Below are 15,475 nucleotides of genomic sequence, written 5' to 3'. Positions count from 1 at the left end.
GATCTTTATGGTATTTTGTATTAAAAAAAATTGCTCATCCCTGACTACACAAACCCGAACACGTGAATCTTTTACAGTCTGATTTCAGGATGATCTGTTGCCTTAACAATGCAAGTGGAAGAGCTACATTATAATAGTCTTGATTGGCAGTGAAGTAAGTGTCTAATTGGGCACCAGGAGAGAGCTAGTCATGCGGGTAATCAGTCGTGATTCAAGAGGTACGGTAGTAACACGACACTAGATCTGCGGTCTATTTAACGTCGGAGGGGCGTGCATGTTTAATTAAGGTGACCACGTTTAAAATACCCAAATGTGGGATATATACGGATGATTTTGCGGGACAATGTAGCCCACATGAATAAAAATATATATATATTGTGGCAGTAGGCAAGAAAGAAAGGCCTGCGTTTTTCTTGTAGGAAAAAGTTTTCTAAGAATTTTCTAAGAATCCTCATCTCCGTTATCTTTTGTAAGAAAACCTCTTTGTCTACTGATGACATTGTTTCTCTTGTTATCATTAAATTGTTTTGCCTATCCAAGGCACTTGTCAGGAAATCCTAACTATAACAACAGTGTATCAATATATCAATATATTGTGGTAACCCAACATCTGGCGACTCCGTCAGTAGGTTCAGATCTCTTGGCGCAAAGGCTAACTGTGTTAGGGTTGACTGGCGTTGTACCTTCAGGATTCACTATAGAGGGGCAGCAACTAATGTGTATTTTCTCCATCATATTTTTTTATTTTTTTAACCTTTATTTAACTAGGCAAGTAAGTTAAAGAACAAATTCTTATTTTCAATGACGGCCTAGGAACAGTGGGTTAACTGCCTTGTTCAGGGGCAGAACGACAGTTTTGTACCTTGTCAGCTCAGGGATTTGAACTTGCAACCTTTCGGTTACTATTCCAATACTCTAACCACTAGGCTACGCTGCCGCCCCACATCACTGGAACGGACTGGTCATGCTGTCTTTCCTCGAGACACATTGATCTAATCTATTGTTCTCTCCTGTCTTCTTTCCTCTTTCCTTTTCTGTTTTCCTCTTTCCTCATCCTTTCCATCTCCTCCTCTTCATCCTCCTCTTGTTCCTCTTCTTTGCTTTTGTTGGTGGCTCCTGCAGTGACGGCACAGAAAAGCACATTGAGAGGTGAGTTGGTGGGTTGTCTCGTCCTCCGCTCTAGCTGTTCTGCTGTAGTTTCTCTATAGTACCATGTATGCAATAGCTGTTCTGCTGTAGTTTCTCTATAGTACCATGTGTGCAATAGCTGTTCTCGAAGTCTTCTATACTAGTTACTATAGTTCCTAATACACGTTAGCTGTTCTAGAAGTCTTCTGTACTAGTTACTATAGTTCCTAATACACGTTAGCTGTTCTAGAAGTCCTCTGTACTAGTTACTATAGTTCCTAATACACGTTAGCTGTTCTAGAAGTCTTCTATACTAGTTACTATAGTTCCTAATACACGTTAGCTGTTCTAGAAGTATTATATACTAGTTACTATAGTTCCTAATATACGTTCGTTGTTCTAGAAGTCTTCTGTACTAGTTACTATAGTTCCTAATACACGTTAGCTGTTCTAGAAGTATTCTGTACTAGTTACTATAGTTCCTAATGCACGTTAGCTGTTCTAGAAGTCTTCTGTACTAGTTACTATAGTTCCTAATACACGTTAGCTGTTCTAGAAGTCTTCTGTACTAGTTACTATAGTTCCTAATATACGTTCGCTGTTCTAGAAGTCTTCTATACTAGTTACTATACTTCCTAATATACGTTAGCTGTTCTAGAAGTCCTCTGTACTAGTTACTATAGTTCCTAATATATGTTAGCTGTTCTAGAAGTCTTCTGTACTAGTTACTATAGTTCCTAATGCACGTTAGCTGTTCTAGAAGTCTTCTGTACTAGTTACTATAGTTCCTAATACACGTTAGCTGTTCTAGAAGTCTTCTGTACTAGTTACTATAGTTCCTAATACACGTTAGCTGTTCTAGAAGTCCTCTGTACTAGTTACTATAGTTCCCAATACACGTTAGCTGTTCTAGAAGTCTTCTGTACTAGTTACTATAGTTCCTAATACACGTTAGCTGTTCTAGAAGTCTTCTGTACTAGTTACTATAGTTCCTAATACACGTTAGCTGTTCTAGAAGTATTATATACTAGATACTATAGTTCCTAATATACGTTAGCTGTTCTAGAAGTCTTCTGTGCTAGTTACTATAGTTCCTAATATACGTTAGCTGTTCTAGAAGTAATCTGTACTAGTTACTGTAGTTCCTAATAGACGTTAGCTGTTCTAGAAGTCTTCTATACTAGTTACTATAGTTCCTAATATACGTTAGCTGTTCTAGAAGTCTTCTGTACTAGTTACTATAGTTCCTAATACACGTTAGCTGTTCTAGAAGTCTTCTGTACTAGTTACTATAGTTCCTAATACACGTCAGCTGTTCTAGAAGTCTTCTATACTAGTTACTATAGTTCCTAATACACGTTAGCTGTTCTAGAAGTCTTCTGTACTAGTTACTATAGTTCCTAATATACGTTCGCTGTTCTAAAAGTCTTCTATACTAGTTACTATACTTCCTAATATACGTTAGCTGTTCTAGAAGTCCTCTGTACTAGTTACTATAGTTCCTAATATATGTTAGCTGTTCTAGAAGTCTTCTGTACTAGTTACTATAGTTCCTAATATACGGTAGCTGTTCTAGAAGTCTTCTTTTACTAGTTACTATAGTTCCTAATATACGTTAGCTGTTCTAGAAGTCTTCTGTACTAGTTACTATAGTTTCTAATATACGTTAGCTGTTCTAGAAGTCTTCTGTACTAGTTACTATAGTTCCTAATATACGTTAGCTGTTCTAGAAGTCTTATATACTAGTTATTATAGTTCCTAATATATGTTAGCTGTTCTAGAAGTCTTCTGTACTAGTTACTATAGTTCCTAATATAGGTTAGCTGTTCTAGAAGTCCTCTATACTAGTTACTATAGTTCCTAATATACGTTAGCTGTTCTAGAAGTATTCTATACTAGTTACTATAGTTCCTAATATACGGTAGCTGTTCTAGAAGTCTTCTTTTACTAGTTACTATAGTTCCTAATATACGTTAGCTGTTCTAGAAGTATTCTATACTAGTTACTATAGTTCCTAATATACGTTAGCTGTTCTAGAAGTCTTCTTTTACTAGTTACTATAGTTCCTAATATACGTTAGCTGTTCTAGAAGTCTTCTATACTAGCTACTATAGTTCCTAATATATGTTAGCTGTTCTAGAAGTCCTCTATACTAGTTACTATAGTTCCCAATACACGTTAGCTGTTCTAGAAGTCTTCTGTACTAGTTACTATAGTTCCTAATACACGTTAGCTGTTCTAGAAGTATTATATACTAGATACTATAGTTCCTAATATACGTTAGCTGTTCTAGAAGTCTTCTGTGCTAGTTACTATAGTTCCTAATATACGTTAGCTGTTCTAGAAGTAATCTGTACTAGTTACTGTAGTTCCTAATAGACGTTAGCTGTTCTAGAAGTCTTCTATACTAGTTACTATAGTTCCTAATATACGTTAGCTGTTCTAGAAGTCTTCTGTACTAGTTACTATAGTTCCTAATACACGTTAGCTGTTCTAGAAGTCTTCTGTACTAGTTACTATAGTTCCTAATACACGTCAGCTGTTCTAGAAGTCTTCTATACTAGTTACTATAGTTCCTAATACACGTTAGCTGTTCTAGAAGTCTTCTGTACTAGTTACTATAGTTCCTAATATACGTTCGCTGTTCTAAAAGTCTTCTATACTAGTTACTATACTTCCTAATATACGTTAGCTGTTCTAGAAGTCCTCTGTACTAGTTACTATAGTTCCTAATATATGTTAGCTGTTCTAGAAGTCTTCTGTACTAGTTACTATAGTTCCTAATATATGTTAGCTGTTCTAGAAGTCGTCTGTTCTTGTTACTATAGTTCCTAATATATGCAATAGCTGTTCTAGAAGTATTCTATACTAGTTACTAAAGTTCCTAATATACGGTAGCTGTTCTAGAAGTCTTCTTTTACTAGTTACTATAGTTCCTAATATACGTTAGCTGTTCTAGAAGTCTTCTGTACTAGTTACTATAGTTTCTAATATACGTTAGCTGTTCTAGAAGTCTTCTGTACTAGTTACTATAGTTCCTAATATACGTTAGCTGTTCTAGAAGTCTTATATACTAGTTATTATAGTTCCTAATATATGTTAGCTGTTCTAGAAGTCTTCTGTACTAGTTACTATAGTTCCTAATATAGGTTAGCTGTTCTAGAAGTCCTCTATACTAGTTACTATAGTTCCTAATATACGTTAGCTGTTCTAGAAGTATTCTATACTAGTTACTATAGTTCCTAATATACGGTAGCTGTTCTAGAAGTCTTCTTTTACTAGTTACTATAGTTCCTAATATACGTTAGCTGTTCTAGAAGTATTCTATACTAGTTACTATAGTTCCTAATATACGTTAGCTGTTCTAGAAGTCTTCTTTTACTAGTTACTATAGTTCCTAATATACGTTAGCTGTTCTAGAAGTATTCTATACTAGTTACTATAGTTCCTAATATTTGTTAGCTGTTCTAGAAGTCTTCTATACTAGTTACAATAGTTCATAATATATGTTAGCTGTTCTAGAAGTATTCTGTACTAGTTACTATAGTTCCTAATACACTTTAGCTGTTCTACAAGTCTTCTGTACTAGTTGTTCATGCATAGTTGCGTTGTTAGTTATATTTTCTAGTCTGTGTCATGAGTAGGCAGTGCTTATGTTGTTTTATTTGGGATTGTTGCTTTGTGGGTAGATGGCAATGGTGTTATATTGATGTATTAGCATTTTGTATTGTATTGTCACTATTACTAACGTAGGTGGTTGTATGCAAGTATATTCTCTCCCATGTGGGGTGAAACGTTGGCTTTCATGGAGAAATATCTGAGACACACACACACACACACAAACAATGAGAGCGAGAGAGGGATAACCCACACATTGACGTAGTGGTGAAAGCTGGTGAATGTTATAATTTTTTTTAAAGTATTTCACCTTTATTTAACTAGGCAAGTCAGTTAAGAACACATTCTTATTTAAAATGACAGCCTAACCCCCTGGCTAAACCCTAACCCGGATGACGCTGGACCAATTGTGCATCGCCCTATGGGACTCCCAATCACGGCCGTTCGTGATACAGCCTGGAATCCAACCAGGGTCTGTAGTGACGCCACTAGCACCGAGATGCAGTGACTTTAGACCGCTGCGTCACTCCGGAGCCTCCAATGTAGCCTGTGTAAGTTCTCTGATCAGCATAATTCCAGACAGGCCTTTTCCTCCAATACCTTCAATCAGAGAGGAGACCACACACACACACACACACACAAACACAAACACAAACACAAACACAGTCAGTCATTAAACAATTGAGTGAGTGGAGAGGACTTGTACTCGTCTCGGTGATCTACAGACTGTCTTTTCTCCTATTAAGGAAGGAATGGATTTCCTATAGTGACGTATGAGAGTAATGATAGCAGGACCACAGTGTGTAAGTCTGTTCCTAGAGCAATGGGAAAACAAGATGGTGACTATTTATAGCTCATATGACGCTTTTGACAGATCTAACATGTGACATCAATAACAGGAAGGAGAGGCAGTACGTAAATGAGCCTGAAGAAATTTCATATATATATATTTTTTAAAGTATGTATTTGTCACATGCGCCGAATACAACAGACCTTTCAGTGAAATGCTTACGTACAAGCCCCTAACCAAAAATGACCGCAGAGAGAAGTCTATTTGACTAGGCAAGTCAGTTAAGAACAAATTCTTATTTACAATGACAGCCTACCCTCGGCCAACCCAGACGACGCCAACTGAGAGTCACAGCCGGATGTGATGCAGCCTGGATTTGACCCAGGGACTGTAGTGACGCCTCTTGCACTAAGATGCAGTGCCTTAGACCGCTGCGCCACTCGGGAGCCCAAATGTACTGGGCCGTGTGCACTAACCTCTGTAGTGCATTGCGGTCGGAGGCCGAGCAGTTGCCATACCAGGCGGTGATGCAGCCGGTCAGGATGCTCTCGATGGTGCATCTGAAGGAGCCATGCCAAATATTTTCAGTCTCCTGAGGGGGAAAGGGTGTTGTCGTGCCCTCTTCACGACTGTCTTGGTGTCCTTGGACCATTTTTATTATTTTTATTTAAAAATATATATATTTTTTATTGGGGGTGGATCAGCTTACTATTGCGGAAAGAATGTTGCTTCCATCAATGTAATTGTCCACAACATTTCCAACCCCCCATATATTTTTGGGGGTAAATATATATATCCAGACATGCCTGCATACATATACACATACCTATATAGATATACATACTTTTTTAAAGATTATACCTTTATTATTATTCCTTGCAAACCCTACCACCGATCCCCCAATTGGAGTAAACTGATAAACATTTCTGTTTTTACCTTCAATTTATACATCTTATACACATTTTACAGACACAGTCTACTTTATAATAGTTCTCTCTTGTTTGTTCTTAGTCCTTCCTCTATTTCACAAAATTTCCGAACCTATATACATTTTACAGATCCCGTATGTTTTACATTGTTTATCTTGTTATTAGTCCCACCCTTCAGCTCCATTCAACCCCTCCCATCTATCTCTCAACATCATCCATTTCGGATTTCTATTTGCCATATATTTTTCAACTGTGCTGCTGTGATGCTTCACAAAAGTACTGAACCTTTCAATTCTCATAGCATCTACAGATTGTAAATTAAAAAATTATATTTTTTGCTAAAATAATAATTATAATATTGATTGATTGACTATGGCTTTTCAAATCACCCAGTGATTAGTTCTAGGCAAATGTTGCAATTCTTCAGCCATTCCTGGACCTGTGACCAAAAACGAGCTACATATGGACAATACCAAAATAAATGATCTAGTGACTCTGCCTCCTCACAGCAGAATCTACAGAGCTGGGAAGATTGTATCCCCCATATATATAACATTCTATTAGTTGCAAGAATTTTGTACAATAATTTATATTGAAAAATTCGAAGTTTTGAATCCGGCGTTGTTTTGCGTATCAATTCATAAACCATGTGCCATGGAATGGGTACATCGAAAATCTCTTCCCAACTATTTTGCAATTTATACAGCTGTCCGTTTTTTTGTCCTCAAATGAAATTGGTATATGTTTTTATTTATCACACTTTTCTTTAACCATTTATGTTCTTTAATACAGGGCCGACATACAAGTTCCTTACTTTTTTCCCCTTCTACTTGCCTCTTCCATTTTTGTGGTAATGCTGCAATTAATTGGATGTCATTTTAAGTAGAATTTTGTGCTTGGACCATGTTAGTTTGTTGGTGATGTGGACACCAAGTTACTTGAAGCTCTCAACCTGCTCCACTTCAGCCCCATCGATGAGAATGGGGACGTTCTCAGACCTCCTTTTCCTGTAGTCCCCGATCATCTCATTTGTCTTGATGACGTTGAGGGAGATGTTGTTGTCCTGGCACCACACGGCCAGGTCTCTGACCTCCTCCCTATAGGTTGTCTCATCGTTGCCAGGTCTCTGACCTCCTCCCTATAGGCTGTCTCATCGTTGTCAGGTCTCTGACCTCCTCCCTATAGGCTGTCTCATCGTTGTCAGGTCTCTGACCTCCTCCCTGTAAGCTGTCTCATCGTTGTCAGGTCTCTGACCTCCTCCCTATAGGCTGTCTCATCGTTGTCAGGTCTCTGACCTCCTCCCTATAGGCTGTCTCATCGTTGTCAGGTCTCTGACCTCCTCCCTATAGGCTGTCTCATCGGTGATCAGGTCTCTGACCTCCTCCCTATAGGCTGTCTCATCGGTGATCAGGTCTCTGACCTCCTCCCTATAGGCTGTCTCGTCGTTGTCAGGTCTCTGACCTCCTCCCTATAAGCTGTCTCGTCGTTGCCAGGTCTCTGACCTCCTCCCTATAGGCTGTCTCATCGTTGTCGGTGATCAGGCTGTTGTGTCATCGGCAAACTTAATGATGGTGTTGGAGTAATGCCTGGCCATGCAGTCATTACTGAACAGGGAGTACAGGAGGGGACTGAGCACACACCCCTGAGGGGCACTGTGGCCAGACGGACCTAGAGACTGCTATCAGTACCCTAGTATACCACACACCTAGAGACTGCTACCAGTATCCTAGTACACCCCACACACCTAGAGACTGCTATCAGTACCCTAGTATACCCCACACCTAGAGACTGCTACCAGTACCCTAGTATACCCCACACATAGAGACTGCTCTCAGTATTCTAGTATACAAGACTACTATCAGTATCCTGGTATACCCCACACCTAGAGACTGCTATCAGTACCCTAGTATACCACACACCTGGAGACTGCTATCAGTATCCTAGTATACCCCACACCTAGAGACTGCTATCAGTATCCTAGTATACCCCCCACACCTAGAGACTGCTATCAGTACCCTAGTATACCCCACACCTAGAGACTGCTATCAGTATCCTAGTACACCCCACACACCTAGAGACTGCTATCAGTATCCTAGTATACCACACACCTAGCGACTGCTATCAGTACCCTAGTATACCCATCACCTAGAGACTGCTATCAGTACCCTAGTATACCCCACACTTAGAGACTGCTATCAGTATCCTAGTATACCCCCCACACCTAGAGACTACTATCAGTATCCTACTATACCCCACACCTAGAGAATACTATCAGTATCCTAGTATACCCCCCACACCTAGAGACTGCTATCAGTATCCTACTATACCCCACACCTAGAGAATACTATCAGTATCCTAGTATACCCCACACCTAGAGAATACTATCAGTATCCTAGTGTACGAGAATGCTGTCAGTATCCTAGAACATGCTTCAAAATTCACGTTGCACTCTTCCCAGTAGGGCTGTTTGTAAAGCTCCATGGCTAAGTGTTATAGTCGGGTGGAGATTCCCCTTAACTCTTAGACGTGCTGCTGTTCTATCGAGCTGTAAAACTCTGTTTAATAATGCAATGCAATTAGTCTGGTAAATATACACCTAATAGACCAACAGAATTCCGTCCCAAATGCCATCCTATTTCCTTTATAGTGTCCTATTTTCGACCATTGTCCTGTAAGCCCCTAATAGGGCCCTAAGGACTAACAGAGAAGGTTTCTCAAATGGCACCCTATTCCCTATTTAGTGCACTACTTTAGACCAGAGCTACAGCATATAGAATTATAAAGAAGTGCACTATATAGGGAATAGGGTGCCATAGGTCTCAAAGGAAGTCTACCACCTGTCAGACAGCACCAGAGTCGCTCTACAGACTAGTGTGAGGAGAGGAAGTCTACCACCTGTCAGACAGGACCAGAGTCGCTCCACAGCCTAGTTTGAGGAGAGGAAGTCTACCACCTGTCAGACAGGATCAGAGTCGCTCCACAGCCTAGTTTGAGGAGAGGAAGTCTCCCACCTGTCAGACAGGACCAGAGTCGCTCTACAGCCTAGTTGGAGGAGAGGAAGTCTACCACCTGTCAGGCAGGACCAGAGTCGCTCCACAGCCTAGTGTGAGGAGAGGAAGTCTACCACCTGTCAGACAGGACCAGAGTCGCTCCACAGCCTAGTTTGAGGAGAGGAAGTCTACCACCTGTCAGACAGGACCAGAGTCGCTCTACAGACTAGTGTGAGGAGAGGAAGTCTACCACCTGTCAGACAGGACCAGAGTCGCTCTACAGACTAGTTTGAGGAGAGGAAGTCTACCACCTGTCAGACAGGATCAGAGTCGCTCCACAGACTAGTGTCAGGAGAGGAAGTCTACCACCTGTCAGACAGGATCAGAGTCACTCTACAGACTAGTTTGAGGAGAGGAAGTCTACCCCCTGTCAGACAGGATCAGAGTCGCTCTACAGACTAGTTTGAGGAGAGGAAGTCTACCACCTGTCAGACAGGACCAGAGTCGCTCTACAGACTAGTGTGAGGAGAGGAAGTCTACCACCTGTCAGACAGGATCAGAGTCGCTCCACAGCCTAGTGTGAGGAGAGGAAGTCTACCACCTGTCAGACAGGACCAGAGTCGCTCTACAGACTAGTGTGAGGAGAGGAATTCTACCACCTGTCAGACAGGATCAGAGTCGCTCCACAGCCTAGTGTGAGGAGAGGAAGTCTACCACCTGTCAGACAGGACCAGAGTCGCTCCACAGCCTAGTGTGAGGAGAGGCAGTCTACCACCTGTCAGACAGGACCAGAGTCACTCTACAGACTAGTGTGAGGAGAGGAAGTCTACCACCTGTCAGACAGGATCAGAGTCGCTCTACAGACTAGTTTGAGGAGAGGAAGTCTACCACCTGTCAGACAGGATCAGAGTCGCTCTACAGCCTAGTGTGAGGAGAGGAAGTCGACCATTTGTCAGACAGGACCAGAGTCGCTCTACAGACTAGTTTGAGGAGCGGAAGTCTACCACCTGTCAGACAGGATCAGAGTCGCTCCACAGCCTAGTTTGAGGAGAGGAAGTCTACCACCTGTCAGACAGGATCAGAGTCGCTCTACAGACTAGTTTGAGGAGAGGAAGTCTACCACCTGTCAGACAGGATCAGAGTCGCTCCACAGCCTAGTTTGAGGAGAGGAAGTCTCCCACCTGTCAGACAGCACCAGAGTCGCTCTACAGACTAGTTTGAGGAGAGGAAGTCTACCACCTGTCAGACAGGACCAGAGTCGCTCCACAGCCTAGTGTGAGGAGAGGAAGTCTACCACCTGTCAGACAGGACCAGAGTCGCTCCACAGCCTAGTTTGAGGAGAGGAAGTCTACCACCTGTCAGACAGGACCAGAGTCGCTCTACAGACTAGTGTGAGGAGAGGAAGTCTACCACCTGTCAGACAGGACCAGAGTCGCTCTACAGACTAGTTTGAGGAGAGGAAGTCTACCACCTGTCAGACAGGATCAGAGTCGCTCCACAGACTAGTGTCAGGAGAGGAAGTCTACCACCTGTCAGACAGGATCAGAGTCACTCTACAGACTAGTTTGAGGAGAGGAAGTCTACCCCCTGTCAGACAGGATCAGAGTCGCTCCACAGACTAGTTTGAGGAGAGGAAGTCTACCACCTGTCAGACAGGACCAGAGTCGCTCTACAGACTAGTGTGAGGAGAGGAAGTCTACCACCTGTCAGACAGGATCAGAGTCGCTCCACAGCCTAGTGTGAGGAGAGGAAGTCTACCACCTGTCAGACAGGACCAGAGTCGCTCTACAGACTAGTGTGAGGAGAGGAATTCTACCACCTGTCAGACAGGATCAGAGTCGCTCCACAGCCTAGTGTGAGGAGAGGAAGTCTACCACCTGTCAGACAGGACCAGAGTCGCTCCACAGCCTAGTGTGAGGAGAGGCAGTCTACCACCTGTCAGACAGGACCAGAGTCACTCTACAGACTAGTGTGAGGAGAGGAAGTCTACCACCTGTCAGACAGGATCAGAGTCGCTCTACAGACTAGTTTGAGGAGAGGAAGTCTACCACCTGTCAGACAGGATCAGAGTCGCTCTACAGCCTAGTGTGAGGAGAGGAAGTCGACCATTTGTCAGACAGGACCAGAGTCGCTCTACAGACTAGTTTGAGGAGCGGAAGTCTACCACCTGTCAGACAGGATCAGAGTCGCTCCACAGCCTAGTTTGAGGAGAGGAAGTCTACCACCTGTCAGACAGGATCAGAGTCGCTCTACAGACTAGTTTGAGGAGAGGAAGTCTACCACCTGTCAGACAGGATCAGAGTCGCTCCACAGCCTAGTTTGAGGAGAGGAAGTCTACCACCTGTCAGACAGCACCAGAGTCGCTCTACAGACTAGTTTGAGGAGAGGAAGTCTACCACCTGTCAGACAGGACCAGAGTCGCTCTACAGCCTAGTGTGAGGAGAGGAAGTCTACCACCTGTCAGACAGGACCAGAGTCGCTCCACAGCCTAGTGTGAGGAGAGGAAGTCTACCACCTGTCAGACAGGATCAGAGGTGCTCCACAGCCTAGTTTGAGGAGAGGAAGTCTACCACCTGTCAGACAGGACCAGAGTCGCTCTACAGCCTAGTGTGAGGAGAGGAAGTCTACTACCTGTCAGACAGGACCAGAGTCGCTCCACAGCCTAGTGTGAGGAGAGGAAGTCTACCACCTGTCAGACAGGATCAGAGTCGCTCTACAGACTAGTTTGAGGAGAGGAAGTCTACCACCTGTCAGACAGGACCAGAGTCGCTCTACAGCCTAGTGTGAGGAGAGGAAGTCTACCACCTGTCAGACAGGATCAGAGTCGCTCCACAGCCTAGTGTGAGGAGAGGAAGTCTACCACCTGTCAGACAGGATCAGAGTCGCTCTACAGACTAGTGTGAGGAGAGGAAGTCTACCACCTGTCAGACAGGATCAGAGTCGCTCCACAGCCTAGTGTGAGGAGAGGAAGTCTACCACCTGTCAGACAGGATCAGAGTCGCTCCACAGCCTAGTTTGAGGAGAGGAAGTCTACCACCTGTCAGACAGGACCAGAGTCGCTCCACAGCCTAGTTTGAGGAGAGGAAGTCTACCACCTGTCAGACAGGACCAGAGTCGCTCTACAGCCTAGTGTGAGGAGAGGAAGTCTACCACCTGTCAGACAGGACCAGAGTCGCTCCACAGCCTAGTGTGAGGAGAGGAAGTCTACCACCTGTCAGACAGGATCAGAGTCGCTCCACAGCCTAGTTTGAGGAGAGGAAGTCTACCACCTGTCAGACAGGATCAGAGTCGCTCTACAGCCTAGTGTGAGGAGAGGAAGTCTACCTCCTGTCAGACAGGACCAGAGTCGCTCTACAGCCTAGTGTGAGGAGAGGAAGTCTACCACCTGTCAGACAGGACCAGAGTCGCTCCACAGCCTAGTGTGAGGAGAGGAAGTCTACCACCTGTCAGACAGGACCAGAGTCGCTCTACAGACTAGTTTGAGGAGAGGAAGTCTACCACCTGTCAGACAGGACCAGAGTCGCTCTACAGCCTAGTGTGAGGAGAGGAAGTCTACCACCTGTCAGACAGGATCAGTGTCGCTCCACAGCCTAGTGTGAGGAGAGGAAGTCTACCATCTGTCAGACAGAGCCAGAGTCGCTCCACAAAAAGCCTGTAGTCTACTGGCTCTCTGCGAGGTTTTGTATTTCTTTCCTATCATATGAACATCCTTTTACGACGCAAATAAGAATTTTTATTTCAAAGAACTTTTAAGTTGCATGAATTTGAAAATATCTACTTTGGTCCAAAATTGCTATTTTTTTTCTTCTTCCTGTTTCCTCTTCATTTACGGTTTCTATGCCTTTAGTTCTCCAGACCAACTTATCAGTGAATTATGAAAAGCTTTCCAAGGATTGTTTCATAAGGACCTGTTTTTGTAGGAAGGGATATAGGTTCTTGTCGAACCCATCTTATTATCTTCCGTATTGTTATAGTGTTCTCAACTATGAAGTTGAAAATGTTCTTAGCTTTATCCTTTGAAAAATAGACAAGTGAAAAGATTCTGGGGGTGAGCATGCACATCTTCAATATGTACCCATTGTTCCTCGTTCGTGCATTTTAATAATATGTCTCAAGTAAAAGACTTGAGTGGCGAATTGATACAATTCTAAGTCTGGAATGTGAAAACCACCCCCACCCTATTCTATGAGTTTTATAAAGTATTTTTTTTTTAAAGAATGTCTTCAGTGAAGTAATTGGGATAAAACATTTGACAGCCATTCGAAGAGGTTTATTCTACCTGTAAGATTTATGGGAAGATTATTCCATTTAATTTGATCTGCTTTCATTTTGTTGAGTAATGGAATAAAGTTATCATTGTATATATATATGTTGTTTGTAGTAACTTATTAAGCATCCTAAGTACTTCATATTTTTTTTGTGGTCCACTTAAAGGATTGCTGTGATCATAAGTTATTGTTTTTTAGTTTTTCCTATTGCCAGTATTTCTGATTTTTCAACATTCATTTTATATCCTGAAATTTTTAAGTATTCATCAGTGTAAACAGGGGGGGGGGGGGGATCCCTGTATTCTGTCCCTTTCTAAGGCAATTTCATAAGATCATGTATTATTTGTGTATATTTTTTCATTCTGATATTTATATAAACATTTGTGTTATTTCAGCTGGAGAGTTGAAAGCTTCCAATGATTTTAATAGAAAAGGCCTTTCAAGATGCTCTAAAGGCTCTTTTCATCGTCAACAGACATGATTGATACATCTATAACTAGTTTTGTAGCGTATCGTATTAAACTAAAACATGTTATTATATTCGTTTGTAAGTGTCTATTTTTAATAAACCCCATTTGGTAAGTCTGGTAAGACTTTTACCAATCTATTGCTAGTTATTATTTTATTATCACAGTTTAGTAAACTTATGGGTCTGTACTCAGCAATGGACTCTCCAGATTTTCCTGGTTTTGATATCAAGTATGAAGTTCATATGAAGTACATGAAGTACATATGAAGTACATATGAAGTACATGAAGTGCATATGAAGTACAGTACTCAATTGAGTGACATGTGTGTTGTCATTGGTGTAAAAAGGGGTGCTACTTTATCCCAAAATGTTCAATAGAATTCTATGGGCAAGCCGTCCATTCCTGGTGCCGTCCAATCCTGGTGCCGTCCATGCCTGGTGCCGTCCATTCCTGGTGCCGTCCATTCCTGGTGCCGTCCATTCCTGGTGCCGTCCATTCCTGGTGCCGTCCATTCCTGGTGCCGTCCATTCCTGGTGCCGTCCATTCCTGGTGCCGTCCAATCCTGGTGCCGTCCATTCCTGGTGCCGTCCATTCCTGGTGCCGTCCAATCCTGGTGCCGTCCATTCCTGGTGCCGTCCATTCCTGGTGCCGTCCATTCCTGGTGCCGTCCATTCCTGGAGCCGTCCATTCCTGGTGCCGTCCATTCCTGGAGCCGTCCATGCCTGGAGCCGTCCATTCCTGGAGCCGTCCATTCCTGGTGCCGTCCATTCCTGGTGCCGTCCATTCCTGGTGCCGTCCATTCCTGGTGCCGTCCATTCCTGGTGCCGTCCATGCCTGGTGCTTTTCTCCACACGAATGTTTTAATTAACAGTGTCTATTACTTGTTTTGGGTGACCTCTTTTTCTAGTGATTCTTCTTCCTGGGTCATCTCTGTTTCTAGTGATTCTTCTTCCTGGGTCATCTCTGTTTCTATTGATTCGTCTTCCTGGGTCATCTCTTTTTCTAGTGATTCTTCTTCCTGAGTCATCTCTGTTTCTAGTGATTCTTCTTCCTGGGTCATCTTTGTTTCTAGTGATTCTTCTTCTTCTTGAGATAGAAGCTGTTTATCAGTCTCTAGGTCTCAGCTTTGATGCACCTGTACTGACCTCGCCTTCTGGATGATAGTGCTGTGAACAGGCAGTGGCCCAGGTGGTTCTTGTCTTTGATTATCTTTATGGCCTTCCTGTGACATCGGGTGGTGTAGTTGTCCTAGAGGGCAGGTAGTTTGCCCCCGGTGATGCGT

At 42.8% G+C, this 15,475-nt stretch overlaps 1 protein-coding gene across 2 annotated transcripts in view; it reads left to right on the top strand.

Annotated features, from left to right (window-relative positions):
- The first annotated feature begins 1,046 nt into the window (after positions 1-1,046).
- cadm2a (cell adhesion molecule 2a) overlaps positions 1,047-15,475 on the top strand; it is a 306,839-nt gene continuing 292,410 nt past the window's right edge. Inside the window, exon 1 of one of the 2 annotated variants that reach the window (XM_055936816.1) lies at positions 1,047-1,149. The gene's annotated coding sequence lies outside the window, so the exon portion shown is untranslated. The remainder of the gene's footprint in view (positions 1,150-15,475) is intronic. The other variant, XM_055936815.1, reaches the window with a different exon arrangement.

This window comes from Salvelinus fontinalis, chromosome 10 (genome assembly GCF_029448725.1).
Source record: "Salvelinus fontinalis isolate EN_2023a chromosome 10, ASM2944872v1, whole genome shotgun sequence".
NCBI classification, from domain to species: Eukaryota; Metazoa; Chordata; class Actinopteri; order Salmoniformes; family Salmonidae; genus Salvelinus; species Salvelinus fontinalis.
This window is presented reverse-complemented; position numbering and strand designations above follow the sequence as displayed.